Source organism: Petaurus breviceps, unplaced genomic scaffold (assembly GCF_028583685.1).
Source record: "Petaurus breviceps papuanus isolate PSGF00001 unplaced genomic scaffold, PetGlider_PUasm1.0 90743, whole genome shotgun sequence".
Taxonomy (NCBI): domain Eukaryota; kingdom Metazoa; phylum Chordata; class Mammalia; order Diprotodontia; family Petauridae; genus Petaurus; species Petaurus breviceps.
This window is the reverse complement of record NW_027187332.1, coordinates 14,900,881-14,914,773: the sequence shown is the minus strand read 5'-3', so window position 1 is coordinate 14,914,773 and position 13,893 is coordinate 14,900,881. Positions and strand designations below refer to the sequence as shown.

The 13,893-nt window shown below is 34.4% G+C and overlaps 1 protein-coding gene across 1 annotated transcript in view; it reads right to left on the bottom strand.

Moving 5' to 3' along the window:
- The window catches only part of LOC138145692 (heparan-sulfate 6-O-sulfotransferase 3-like), a 140,175-nt gene that overhangs the window by 56,600 nt on the left and 69,682 nt on the right, over nt 1-13,893 (bottom strand). The window lies entirely within an intron of this gene.

The following is a 13,893-nucleotide window of genomic DNA, read 5'->3' as shown; positions in this document are numbered from 1 at the left end:
GACTACCATATACTTTCAGATTGCTCTTTCAGTGATATTCACATTTGAATTTTAAGACACTATAGAGTTCCATGTCTCACAATCATACACCATCTCTGTGAAGCATTACTCTTACAATGACCAATCTTTGTCATTAAGTCATTAAGAAGTTTTGCAATTTCCCCAAGGCAGTCCAACTTGCTCCCATTCTAGTTAATTTCAGGGCAATCTCACAGTCCTTTTGTAGAATTGATTAGGAAATATAAATGACTGAACAATGAATAATGGTTCTGGTGAGAAGTCTATTTTAAATAAATGGATAAACATCAAATATCTTAGTTTTAGGTAAAGCAGAGCTATAAGGGTCACATTATAGTATCCCTGGACCCCATAAACTATTGTCTTGGTATAGAAGCAAAGTTGTCCTACATGAGTATCTGAGGATACTTTAATGATATCAAGCCCTACAACACAGTAGCCATTTTAGAACAAAATGTTCACAGATTGCAAGGTAAAGGCCATATTAAAGTTTTTACCTAAAGGACCAGAAAGAAGAACTACATTACTTTCCATTATCCCTCATAACAATCCCTTAACCTCATCCCCAAAAGGTGGAATGTGTTTGATATCAGAGAATCAGCAAGAGATAAGCAGGCCTTCACTTAACAACCTGTTTATTGCTATAGAACTACCCTGACCAAAACTACATTTTAGAAATCAGTATAGTCTCAAAAGAGAATAAAAAATAGAACTCAAAAAGAACCAGAAACTTAAAGGAACTAATTAAGAAAAGGAAGGAAGGAAGGAAGGAAGGAAGGAAGGAAGGAAGGAAGGAAGGAAGGAAGGAAGGATTAATAACATTGCACTATATCACACCTGATATCCATGCATGCATGATATTGAAACATAAGACAAAAAAGGGGGGAAACAAAAAGTACTGTTCTTTTATATCTTCACCACCTCACAATAGCCCCAAACAGACAACCTTGTAAAGTTTCATATTTTCTAGGGTTGTGTATATGATATTTATATCTTTGTCTGAGATTCTAATGTGCTCATATGGGCCTTACATTTTGTTCTCCAGGTTAGGTTTGCACATCTATTTTTTGCCTGTCACCAGGAAATTGTTGGTGCTACTGCTTAAATCAATATAGCAATTTAGGAATGACCAATTTTAGGACTGAAATGAATATATACTTATGGAAAAGGTATATATTTATTTAAGTATATATTTTGATAAAAACTGTATTTTCTTTTAAAATAACAACACAAAGCAGCTAATTAATTTACCCAGCATGGATAAGCCAAACAATAGCAAATAGCACAAAAAGGTGGAGAGTAGGTAGTGTAGAACCTTATAAGTACCCCAAATGTATACTTTATTGCTAGCTGTGATAACTGTGCTTTGGGCTTCAGAATATTCTCTTTCTGTCCCTTTTTTTAACTATTATGTTCACACTACTTTATCACTGCCTGTGTTACTTAGAGCCACAGGGTAGCCAATATCCACTCTGGCCTTTCTGGAACAACTACCCCTCTGGAACTGGTGGAAGCAGCCTTCTCTGCTAGTTTTCCTTCTGAAGCAAGCCCTCTATATTGGAAGTCTGGCACCAAATAAGACTCGCCACAGCTAGTTCTAATTAGCAGTCCTTGGGGGAGATGATTCAGAAGTCTCACTTTTTAATCTGAACAGGATATTTTCAACCACAGTCAAGGTAGTTTAAACAAAGTTAAACCATTTAATACAACAATCATTAGTCTTTTTAAAAATAGTTTTCTTCACATTAACATAATACTTAAGTATAGTTTTGAAAATCATTACCCAGCTTTTTTTAAATGTCATTGATACTTTTTGCTTTTTATATAACCTTTCTTTCCAAATATATCCCCTCTCCTCCATTACCCAGAGAGCCATCCCCTGTAATAAAAAAGAGGAAGAAAAAGGTCAGAGTCTGACAATATATTCAGTGTTCCACAAGACATAGTTCCCCTTCCCTATAGGAAAAAGGATCATATTTTTCTATGAGACAAGTGATTCCCCAGCTATAAACAATGCTTTAAGGTATATTTATACAAATAAAGCAGATTTCTGTTTGAAGAATTATATGAAATCTTTCAGAGGTAATCTTACATTGGATTTTAAGTCAAAAATTGTGAGTTAAGACCCTGACTCTGCTACTTATTACCTGAGGGGCATGTAAAAGTGTTATCACACTAGAAATAGTGCTAGACCTCCTTCCAAATGACCTGAATTTAAATCCTACCTTGGAAATGCATTGGCTGCATCATTGAACCTCTCTAAATTTCTGTTTCTGAATCAATCAAATTGGATGAATGATAACTAGACAACCTACCTCACAAACATAAAGTTCTTTGCAAACCTTAGGATACTATAGGTAAGTAGCAACTTTTATTATTATATGTAACACTGGGCATCTCAATTACCTTCTCTGGGAATGCTTCCTCACCTATATAATGAGAGGATCCAACAACATGAGTTCTAAGGTCCCTATTATCCTAACCCTTAACTTTGATATTTAGCGACTGAGATCTCTGTCATAAGAAGCATTTCAAAAAGTTAGACTATAAACAGAAAGAAATAATATAAGTCAAAGACATGTGTTGGATAATAGTAACAACAGTTACATAAAGTCTTCATAGAAACTCCAGATCATTGGAAGTATTGTTGAATCTATTGAATCATTTGTTCTCAGACACACACACACACACACACACACACACACACACACACATACGTACAGGGAAATACATTACTTGTCCTCAGCTCTTAACCTTTAAGGCTGCCTGAACTGAAGGCAGATCTCTTAGGTCCCACATTCACATTCAAGAAAAATCCTAAAATTCTTACCACAGTGAATAAGGATCCAGAAAGTCAATGAAAATTATATAAAGTTATTTCTTCCTCCCCAGAACTACACAGTAAAAAGATAGCCAGGTGCCAAAAGAGAAAAGGAAAGTAAAACAAATGACATCACAAGTAAACAAGCTGACAGCCTGGTAGAATTCCCAGAAGTAGACAAGACCTATATAACTTTCCATGACCTGTGTCCATAGGCAGTCAGAGCCAAAAATTGTCTATCCCAAGAAAGCCCCAAGGGGGGAAGCTTAGAAGCCCCAGGGAACATAAAAACCAGGGCAGCATGGCAAAGCTCAGACCAGGACACATTAAGCAGTTTTAACTTCCTTCCAATTCTATATTAGGATGCCATAAAAGACGCTGAAGACCTAGCACTCAGAACCTCAAAAGCCTAAGCCCTTTGGTGCTGGACATCAGCTCTGGAACTCAGGAGGCCTAAGGAAAGAACAAACAGAACTGATAACCTTCCACAAGAGCCCAGGGGAGATGGAGAGTATAGCCTGAACTTGGCACAAAGCCCCAATTCAGGAATTGAACTAGATAAAGAGCAAATCAAACATCTACCAGAATGAAAATGATTTAAGATCTAGAAATTCCCCCAAAACAAAAAGGGAAAATGGATTTTTTCACAATTAATATATGAATATCTAGGAGAAACAAAGCAAGATATTTTAAAAGTGAAAAAAAAATACAGAGGAAAGAATTTGAAGACACATAAATAGCTTAGGAATGAAAGTGGTACACTTTACACAAATAACCTATTCCTAAACTAGACCCAACAGAAGTCAAATAACTGCCTGAGATAAAAAGAACAATCAAACAAAAGCAAAAGTTGAAAAATTAAAGAAAATATAAGGTGTGTAATATTAAAAAAAACAATCTGGGAAAAAAACATCAAGGAGAGATCATTTAAGGATCATTAGAAATCTAAATACTATAACAAAAACAAAGTCTTCATATTATATTCTACAAATCATAAATTAATGCTGCCCAGCTCCATTATAATCAGAGGGAGAAACAATGATAGAAAGAATCCACTGATCTCCTCCTGAATGAAGCTTCAAAAGGAAAAGTCCCAGGAATGTCATAGCCAAAATCCAGAGCTCCCATATAAAAGAAAAAAAAAATACTTCAAGCACGCAGAAATAAGCAGTTCAAGAATCAGGGAAGCCTAATGAAGAAAACACAAGACCTAGCAGCTTCAGCTTTAAATAAGAGATCTTGGAATCAGATATTCCAAAAATCAAAAGATAAAAGCTTACAACCAAGAATAACTTACCCTGCAAAGCTAAGTATAGTCATATGGGGGAAAATGGTTTTTAATATACCAAAGTATTTAAAAACATTTCTGATAAAAAGATCAGAAATGAATGAGAACTTTGAAATACAAAGACAAACATTGACAAACATCAAAAAAAAACCTAGAAAAGAAATAATTTAAGCAATTGGAAGGGATTGTTTGATGATGATTTGGTGCTAACATTCTAATGTGAAAGAAGAAACAAGTTCTCCTTCAGAATATTAATGCCTTCAACCAGTCAATAAGCATTTATTAAATGTTTCCTGGGGTGGCTAGGTGGCACAGTGAGTAAAGCACCGGCCCCTGAGTCAGGAGAACCTGAGTTCGGTTCCAGCCTCAGACACTTAACACCCACACAAAAAAACTAGCTCTGTAAACTTGGGCAAGTTACTTAACCCCAACTGCCCTCCAAAAGCCAAAAAAAAAATGTTTCCTACTTGGCAAGTATATGAAGAAAGAGAAAAGGAGCCCCTTTGTTCAAGAAGCTCACATTCTGATGTGGGAGGCAAATTTTAAAAAATTTACATATGAGACATATATGGGCCCTTTGGAGGTAACATCAGAACACAATTTCAGAGACTCTTTGGTAGTATGGACTAATACAGAGACAAGTGAGAAGAATCAAGAGTACAATTTATATAAGCACTATGGCATTTGAAAGACTGGAGAATTTTGATTAATGCTATGACCTATCATGACTCCAGAAGACCTATGACAAAATGTGTTACCACATCTCCTGACGGAGAGGTCAAGGACTCAAGGTACAGAAAGAAATATACATTTTCAGATTTGGTCACTGTGCCGTTTGTTTAACTATGGTTATTTGTACAAGGATGATTTTTTCCCCTTTCTCTTATTTTTTAACTGGAGGAGAGCTGGGGTTAGCAAAGTGATGCCAAAAAAGACCATTGAAACTTTTCTTTTTTTTTGTTTTATTTTTTAAAGAAATTTGGGTTAAGTAACTTGCTCAAGGTTACACAGCCAGTTATTTCTGGGTGTGGTGCTAAGTATCTGAGCCCAGATTTGATCCCAGGTCATCTTGACTCTGGGGCCAGTGCTCTTACTCGCTGAGCCACCTGGCCACCCTGAAACATTTCTTAATACACAGAAGAGAATATAAAGAAGTTTAGAAGAGTATACAGTCAATCAGAACCACTTTGAAAATTACATATGCATTATATTGTATTTTTCTCTAAAAAAATAAGAGATGAAATAGAGATGTCTAGTTTCAGGTAAAATCCTCTTGTTTATGTGCTGTTGTGTATATGGATGCTCTTTCTCTCTTCTCTTCAGAAGAAAAATAAATAAATTTAAAAAGAAACATGGTTTAAAAAAGTAGAAATGAAGCAAGGATAAAGTGCCAAAGCCTAGAGTCAGGAAAACTCATCTTCCTAAATTCAAATCTGACCTCAGATACTTACTAGATGTGTGACCCTGAGCAAGTCACAACCCTGTTTGGTTCAGTTTCTTCATCTGTAAAATGAGCTGGAGAAGTAAATGGAAAACCACTCCACTATCTTTGCCAAGAAAACCCCAAATGGAGTGAAGAACAGCTGGACATAACTGAAAAAAACTCAGCAACAACAAACCACACTGCAAGTCAGTGACAGCCATGGCAGAAGAATTTTAAGTATTTTTACTACCAATATAAGGGCTCCCTCCATTAGGCAGCAATGAAAAAAAACAAAAACAAAATAAAGCCTGTATACCAGCTATAATTTTTTTCAGATTTTCCTTCACAATTTGAAGCCTGCAGGAGAATATTCCATATCAGGAGGGCAGCAGCTCCTTGAACTCTCTTTTGACATCAAAATGAAGAGAAAAACCTTTTTCACAACAGAGCGAACAAAATTGACCTTTAAATAATCTGCAGGATTCCTTTTACATTCAGTACATATAATTAAAAATAGATTCCAAAATGAAACAAATATGTAAACAAAGTGTTTCACAGTACTGATTATTAATCACAGCATCAAAATGTCTAGGCTGACAAGGGGAGTTCTTGTTGACATATCCTATTTTTAAAGGATTTGAAAAACCACAAGCAGTGAACAATTTTAATTCATTCTAAATTCTACCGCAGTCCACATTGTCTTAGTGATTTCTCAAACCCATATTTCTTATAGTGTTTTTTAATCACACTTAGCAACAAATATTATAGCTATTATTGTACATAGCATACTTCTATTGAAATACCAAAACTATAGGTTGCAAGTCATAAGGTTTCCTCTTTACCCCCCCATGAACCCCAGTTTCTTGCTCATGTCCTGTCATATTTGTATAAGATCCAGTATGATCATATGTAGCTTTCAATTTCTCTTTGATACATTTCTATTCTTCTATTTAGCATTGTACCTTTTCCTAAAAACTGTAGAAATGGAATCAAATATATCAAAACTAATAAATAAATCGCAAAAATGAACTCCCTTGAGTAAATTCTAAACTCTGTTTTTCCACAGTGAACACAGAGTAAAGCAGGAAAAATACATGAGACTAACTAATGTTTTATGTACTTCAAATCAAGACAAGAGAATGAATGACTGTGCTTCTTGACACTGGACTAAGCCATATTTAACTATATATTTGCACTATGGACAGGGATTATTGATGCTATGAACCTATGTTATATTCCCATTTCTTTTGCACTTGGTTGGAGGAAGGAACACATCTCAACAAAATCCAAACAAAATAGGAGTTAAAATGAATAAATTCTGTACTGACCAATTGTGACTAAGAAAACATTTAAGAGCAGAACAAAAAATCATCTGTCTGAAAGGATATAAGTATCATTCTGGCTAGTCATGAGCCCAGAATATATGATTTATTGATATCTCTTTTAAGATGATAAATTATAAAATATTTAATAAGTTATTTATAATTTTTATAATCCTCAAAATACTATGTTAATCCTTATCCAAGATATACTATTATAACAAAGTAGGCCAAGTTCATTTCATTATCAGTGAGTCAACAAGATTTTATTAAGTACCTACAGTATACCAAGCACTGTGATGGGCAATGGATGTTACTGGACAGAGTTTTCAGGGACAGTAGGCCACAGATAATCTCTTCAAAATGCTACCCTGCAGTCCTCTGGGAAAATGCTCTGTTCAACTCTGAGATACAAATAGGATCATAGATTCAGAATTTTTCCAATAAATTACATCACACACTTATACCAACAGAAATAGCCTGACCTATAAACTTTACTGCATCTCAGAAACTTTTTTTTCAGATGTGATGTTATTCTAAACATTCTTAATTTCAATAAGTTCTTATTAAGTACCCACAAAATGCAAGACTCTCCTCTCAAGGAGTTTACAATATAATGGGAAGGGGGATAATGGAAAAACATGTTTCTAAATTATTATAACACAAGGAAAAATGTGATCAAGACAAAACAGAGGTCTAAAGTTCTGTGAGAAAAATTATAGGAAAGCCATTGTCTTCATCTGGGTCATTCAAGACAGTCTTCACAGAGGACTTGAGATCTGAGAACTTGGGTGCTTGCAGTGGTAGCTGAAGGGAGGGAACACTGAGTTTAATATTAGTCAGCAATATATTAATAAATACTAAATTAGAAATAATGAAAACAAAAGGAGAGACTAATGAAATTGAAATTAAGAAAACTGCTGAATTAATAAATAAAACTAAGAGCTGGTTTTATGGGGAAAAATCAATAAAATTGATAGACCTTTAGTCAATATGATAAAAAAAAGAAAGAAGAAAACCAAATTATGAGTATCACAAAGGAAAAGGGTGAATCTACCTAGAAGGGAGGGAAATAGCAGTAAGGGGAGAGGGAGTTCACAGGGAGGGAACACCGAGGGAAGTGGTGGTCAAAAGGAAAACCCTTAAGGAGGGGAAGGGAAAAGGAAGAAACAAAAAAATAAGCAGGGGAAAGAATAGGGTGGAGGGAAAGAGACAGTTGTCTAGAGCACTGAGGTTAAGTGACTTGCCCAGAATCATGCAGCTAGTATGTGCAAGAAGTAGAATTTGAACTCAGGTCTTCCTGTCTCTAAGGCTATCTCTATCCACTATGACATGCTTGCTTCACTATTAAATTATTATCTCCATACAATTTTCCCAAGTCACTACCATTAGCAGAAGTGGTGGTGCCAAGAACAGAGGGTTAGATTTCCAGTCAGGTAGACCTGAGTTCAAATCCTGCCTGAGATAAGTTACTTATCTGTGAGATGTTAGACAAGATACTTGACATCTTTCAGTCTCAGTTTCCTCATCTATAAAAAAGCAGATAATATTAGTAATACCCTCATAATGTTGTTAGGATCAAATGAAAATACACATATAAAGTGCTTTGCAAACCTTAAATCACTTTATAAATACTAGCTACTTTTATATGTTGTCCTCACAAGTTAAAATTCTATTGATTTATTGTTTACAATGTTAGGAAAACAGTTATAAATTAAGTTCAACTGACTATGTTTTTTTTTTCTTTTAGTCCAGTACTATGATTTAATCAAGTAGTGAACTAAATATAGAAACTCCATCCATTGATGCAAACTTATCTTTAACTTGTGGTCTTAGCTGTTAGGTTCTTGAGAGGTTAAGGTACTGACCTATAGTCATATAGCTAGTATGGATCAGAGGTAGACTTGGACCTAGATCTTCCCAACTCAAAATCCAGCTCAATAACTTCAGTACTCTGCTTCTCGATATTATTAGAGGAGGAATTCAAGTCAAAATAACCAGTCTTACTTTTTTAACCTTAATTCCAAATGTACAACTGAACATTCATTTATTCAACAGAGTTTTAGGACTAGCAAAAGAAACTTAATGATAGAGAAAGCACAACTAGGCCAGAGGTTTAAATGTCTTGATGTGCCAAAGAAAATCAAACCTATATATGCAAATTTGAATCAGGATTGCTAATGAAACAACCTGACATTAATATTGTAATTCTGCCTTTCAGAAGGGAGATCATTTTCTCATACATGTTGAAATGTGTTTGAACCTACTCAATGTTTCTGTTTGAATTGTTTTCTCTGTCTTCTCATTACTATTTGAGAAATAATTACCTTTTATCAATGTTTTAAAACCTATAACTATGATAAGCCCTTTGGAAGCCCTAACTTAAAATTATTTTAAGGAAGGCTCCATTTTTTAATGATAAGTCATACCACTTCACACAGTACACTCTTTTCCAAATCAAAATTTTTGTCCAACTCTCAAATATATTGTCTAATGAATAAGATAACCATTGCTGCTTTACCATTAATCTCTAGTGCATTTTGAGAGGCAGTCTCAGAGCCTTAAGGGTCTCTTTTATATCCAACATATTTTTATTCACCTTAATTTTACTTATCAATTATCATTTAAATTAATACCAATGAGATTTTAAATAAACTAAAATTGTTGTTATTGTTCAGTCATGTCCAATTCTTCCTGAGCCCATTTGAGGTTTCCTTGGAAAAGATACTTGAATGGTTTGCTATTTCCTTCTCCAGCTCATTTCACAAATGAGGAAACTAAGACAAACAGGGTTAAATGACTTGACCAGTATTACATGGCTAGTAAGTGTCAGCAATCACATTTGAACTCGGGTCTTCCCAACTCCACCCCCAGCCCTCTATCGACTACACTACCTTTCAAATATAAAGCTCTAGGGATATGAGAGTAGCGTTAACTTAGTGGATTCTCTTTCCTCTAACACAATTGACAACATTTAAATTTTAAACATTGAGATGCTTTATTTCTAATGCATGGTACAACAATTTAATGAAACTCAAATAAAATTAATTATTTTGTAATTACAAACTCTAAAAAAAAAAATCCAAGAATGTACCTACTTCCAATTCATAAGTGCTGTATTACATAATTTCAGATATTCTAAGTCCTGAACATCAGTACAAACCCTTCCCCCCAAAAAAAACTATTCAAAACTTATAGTTGATGTGATCCTTAATATGAAAATTCTGTAGACTCAGTCTTGATTAAAAGTGAATTTAGAAAGAAAATTTTATCAGATTCATTTAATGTATCCTGAACAGGAGTTCCTTAAATAAAACAATTTTCATTAATTAAACTTTCGTATCACTGATTAAATTATTTGCATTTTAGTACATCTTTCTGATATTACATGTTTATTCAAATTTAAAATAACATGTAGAAATTTTTATGACTAGAATTCAAAGTAAAGAATTAACATCTGAATGCATTAAAGTGTCCAAAAAGTCATAAATATATTGTTTTGAGTATTTTTACAAAAATAAATTTAAATATATTCTAGAGTACTAAACAAAATACAATATGCTCTAAAAACAGGTGGACATGGAGGATCTCATGTTGTCGATAATAAATGTACTATGGGAGCTAGCCAAACCAGAGAGTTCATTTAGATGTAATATCACTCTCCCCATAGTAGAGGAGAAAGAAAGATAAAGCTGCTTTGACTCAGTTGTTAAATGAAGCATCCTGCTCAAGAAAGATAAAATGATCAGCTGGTGTCTCCTAACCTTTGAATGGATTAGATACAGGCTCTCATGTCATTCCTACAGAATTTTTTTTGTTAGACATTTTTCAATCATGTCTGACTCTTCATGACCCCATTTGTGGTTTTCTTGGCAGAGACTGAAATTGTTTACCATTTTCTTCTCTAGCTCATTTTACAGATGAAGAAACTAAGACAAATAGAGTGAAGCAACTTGCCAGGGTTACACAGCTAGTAAGTTACACAGATTTGAACTCAGAAAAGGAGTCCTCCTGACTCCAGACCTGGCAATCTATCCACTGCACCACCAGCTGCCCATATTTTTTTTTTCTGTTCCTACAGAAAGGTATAGGATAATCCTTACAGCAAATTTCACCAGGTAATATAATTTGTCAAGGCCAGGGGTGGTGAACCTGTGACCTTGAGGCCACATGAGGCTTTCTAGATCCAGAATTTTGACTGAGTCTAAATTTTATAGAACAAATCCATTTGTTGTGTGAAGTCTGGACTGAGTCAAAGGGCTATATTTGAGGTCCTCAAGGGCCACATGTGACCTTGAGGCCACAGGTTCTCCATCCAGTCAAGGCTAAGATCAGAGCCAGGACTAAAAAAAGGCAATATAGAAAGGTTTCTGAGTTTTAATACACAAATGGATGTAATGAGTGACTGTTTTTTAATATTATTTTGTTGGTACAGTATATGACATTCATCATTGCAAATTGCAACTTTCTAAACCTTTTATCCTTTGCAGTTTTTGCTTATGTCTTTCCATAAATCCTCCATAGCGAATACACCAAGAGTCTTAGAGGCTTTCCTTTGGTTTTTTTACTGTCTCAGTGACAGCAATGTATCCCTCAGATTTTCCCATTTTATCTGATTCTTACCATAGCACTGATTGCCTCTGTTTGTGGTTAGAAATGTCTTAATATTATCTTTTATACAACTCTGGGTAAATATATTATTACTTTTTCAAAAACACATATTGTAATATCATAAAATTGAGTAATTTATTCTGTACTAAGTCAAATCATAAACGTTGAAAATGAAGGCTCAAAGCCCCTGATAGACAGTAATCCAAAAATGTACTTTTTCTAAAATGTGCCAAAAGTACACAAATGTTTTATTGCAGTTAGGATTAAGAATCCAATCCAAATGAATATATTATCATAAAAAATTTTTGTTTCAAATTTTAGTTTTTTTGATTAGCACAAATATATTTTAATCCCTCTTACCTTTTTCCCCATTGGGACAAAAGGAAAACTTTTGTAACAAATATGCATAGTGAAGCAAAACAAATTCCCACATGATCCATATAAAAAAGACCTTTTCTGCACCATTGGTCAATCACCTCCCTGTCATGATGTAGGTCTCATTTTTCATTTTTAGTTCTCTAGAATTATAGTTCATCATTGTAATCATGACAGTTCTTAAGTTTTTCAAAATTATTTGTCCTTACAATATGGTGGCTTTTGCATAAATTGTCATCCTGGATCTGTTCTTTCAATGGAGATAATTTATATTTTGCAGACATTTCTCCATTTCTTCTAAATTCTCATTCTTTTTATATAATTTATTTATTTTTTTGTTTTCAACATTCATTTTTATAAGATTTTGAATTCTAAATTTTCTCCCCCTCATGCACCTCTCCACATAACACAGCATGCAATCTGATATAAGCTTTACTTATACATTTGTATTAAACATATTTTTGCATTAGTCAAAGAATTAAAATTAATAGGAGGAACCAAAAGAAAGAAGAAACAAAAAAACAATAACAACAAAAGAAAAGAAGAGCAAATAGTATGTTTACATCTGCATTCAGCCTCCAAAGTTCTTTCTCTGGATAGAAGCATTTTCCATCATGAGTCTTGTGGAGTTGTCTTAAATCCTTCCATTGCTTAAAACTAAGTCTATCAAAGCCAGTCAATCACACAATGTTGCTGTTTCCTGGTTCTGCTCACTTTTCATCGGTTCATGTAAGTCTTTCCAGGTTTTTCTAAAGTCTGCCTGCTCATCATTTCTTATAGAACAATAGCATTCTATTATATTCATATACTACAACTTGTTCAGCCATTCCCCAACAAAAGGGAATCCCCTCAATTTGCAATTCTTTGCCACCACAAAAAAGAGCTTCTGTAAATATTTTTTTATATATGGGTCCTTTTCTCATTCTTATGATCTCTTTGGAATACAGACCTAAAAGTGGTATTGCTAGGTAAAAAGGTATACGCAGTTTTATAGCACTTTGGGCATAGTTTCAAATTGCTCTCTAGAATGGTTGAATCAGTTCACAACTCCACCCACAATAAAATGCATTGTTGTTCCAACTTTCCCACATCTTCTCCAACATTTATTATTTTCCTATATTGTCATGTTAGCCAATCTGATAATTGTGAGGTGGTACCTCAGAGCTCTTTTGATTTGCATTTCCCTAATCAATAGGGATTTACAGCATTTTTTCATATGCCTATAGATAGCTTTAATTTCTTCCTCTGAAAATTGCCTGTTCATATCCTTCATGATCCATCTATCAATTGGTGAATGATTTGTATTATAAATTTGACAGTTCTCTATATTTTTTAGAAATGAGGTCTTTATCAGAAACTGTTTTAAGAGTTGTTTGCCAGCTTTCTGCTTCCCTTCTAATCTTGATTGCATTGACTTGGTTTGTGAAAAATATTTTCAATTTAATGTAATCAAAACCATCCATTTTGTATTTCATAATGTTCTCTATCTCTTGGCTGATCATAAATTCTTCCCTTCTGTTGCAGCAAGCACCCATACCCAGGGTGGCTGCCAACAGAGGTTCTTAGATCTGTTTTTCTAAAGGTAAGCAACTCAAAATGGGTTAACAATCTTGCTTTAATCAATCAAACATATCATTTACCTAGTTCAGGGAAAAAAAGTCAGCACCCCAAACTTCAGAGTATACAGAGGTTACAAGCAAAAATTACAAAACACAGAAAAAAAAAACAGATCAAGCAGACAGGCCTCCAACTGTCCAACCATTACATCCATACCTAGTCAGTTACCAGAGAGGGAAGCACCAACATCTGGGTTTTTCAAAGCCGGGAGGTTCTCAATGGCTGCCCAGAGTCTCTCTGGTCAAATCACACAATATTTCTCAAAGTAAGCCCTAATACAAAGCCTCACACCAGGGTTTATATAGCCTTCTCCTAGCTCAGAGAATGTAACCTTCCCCTCTGGCCACAGGCTCCAGGTGCACTTAAGCCTATCAAAGGGCCTAGGGGAAGGGAAGATCTTAAATTTACATTCCCATTACAC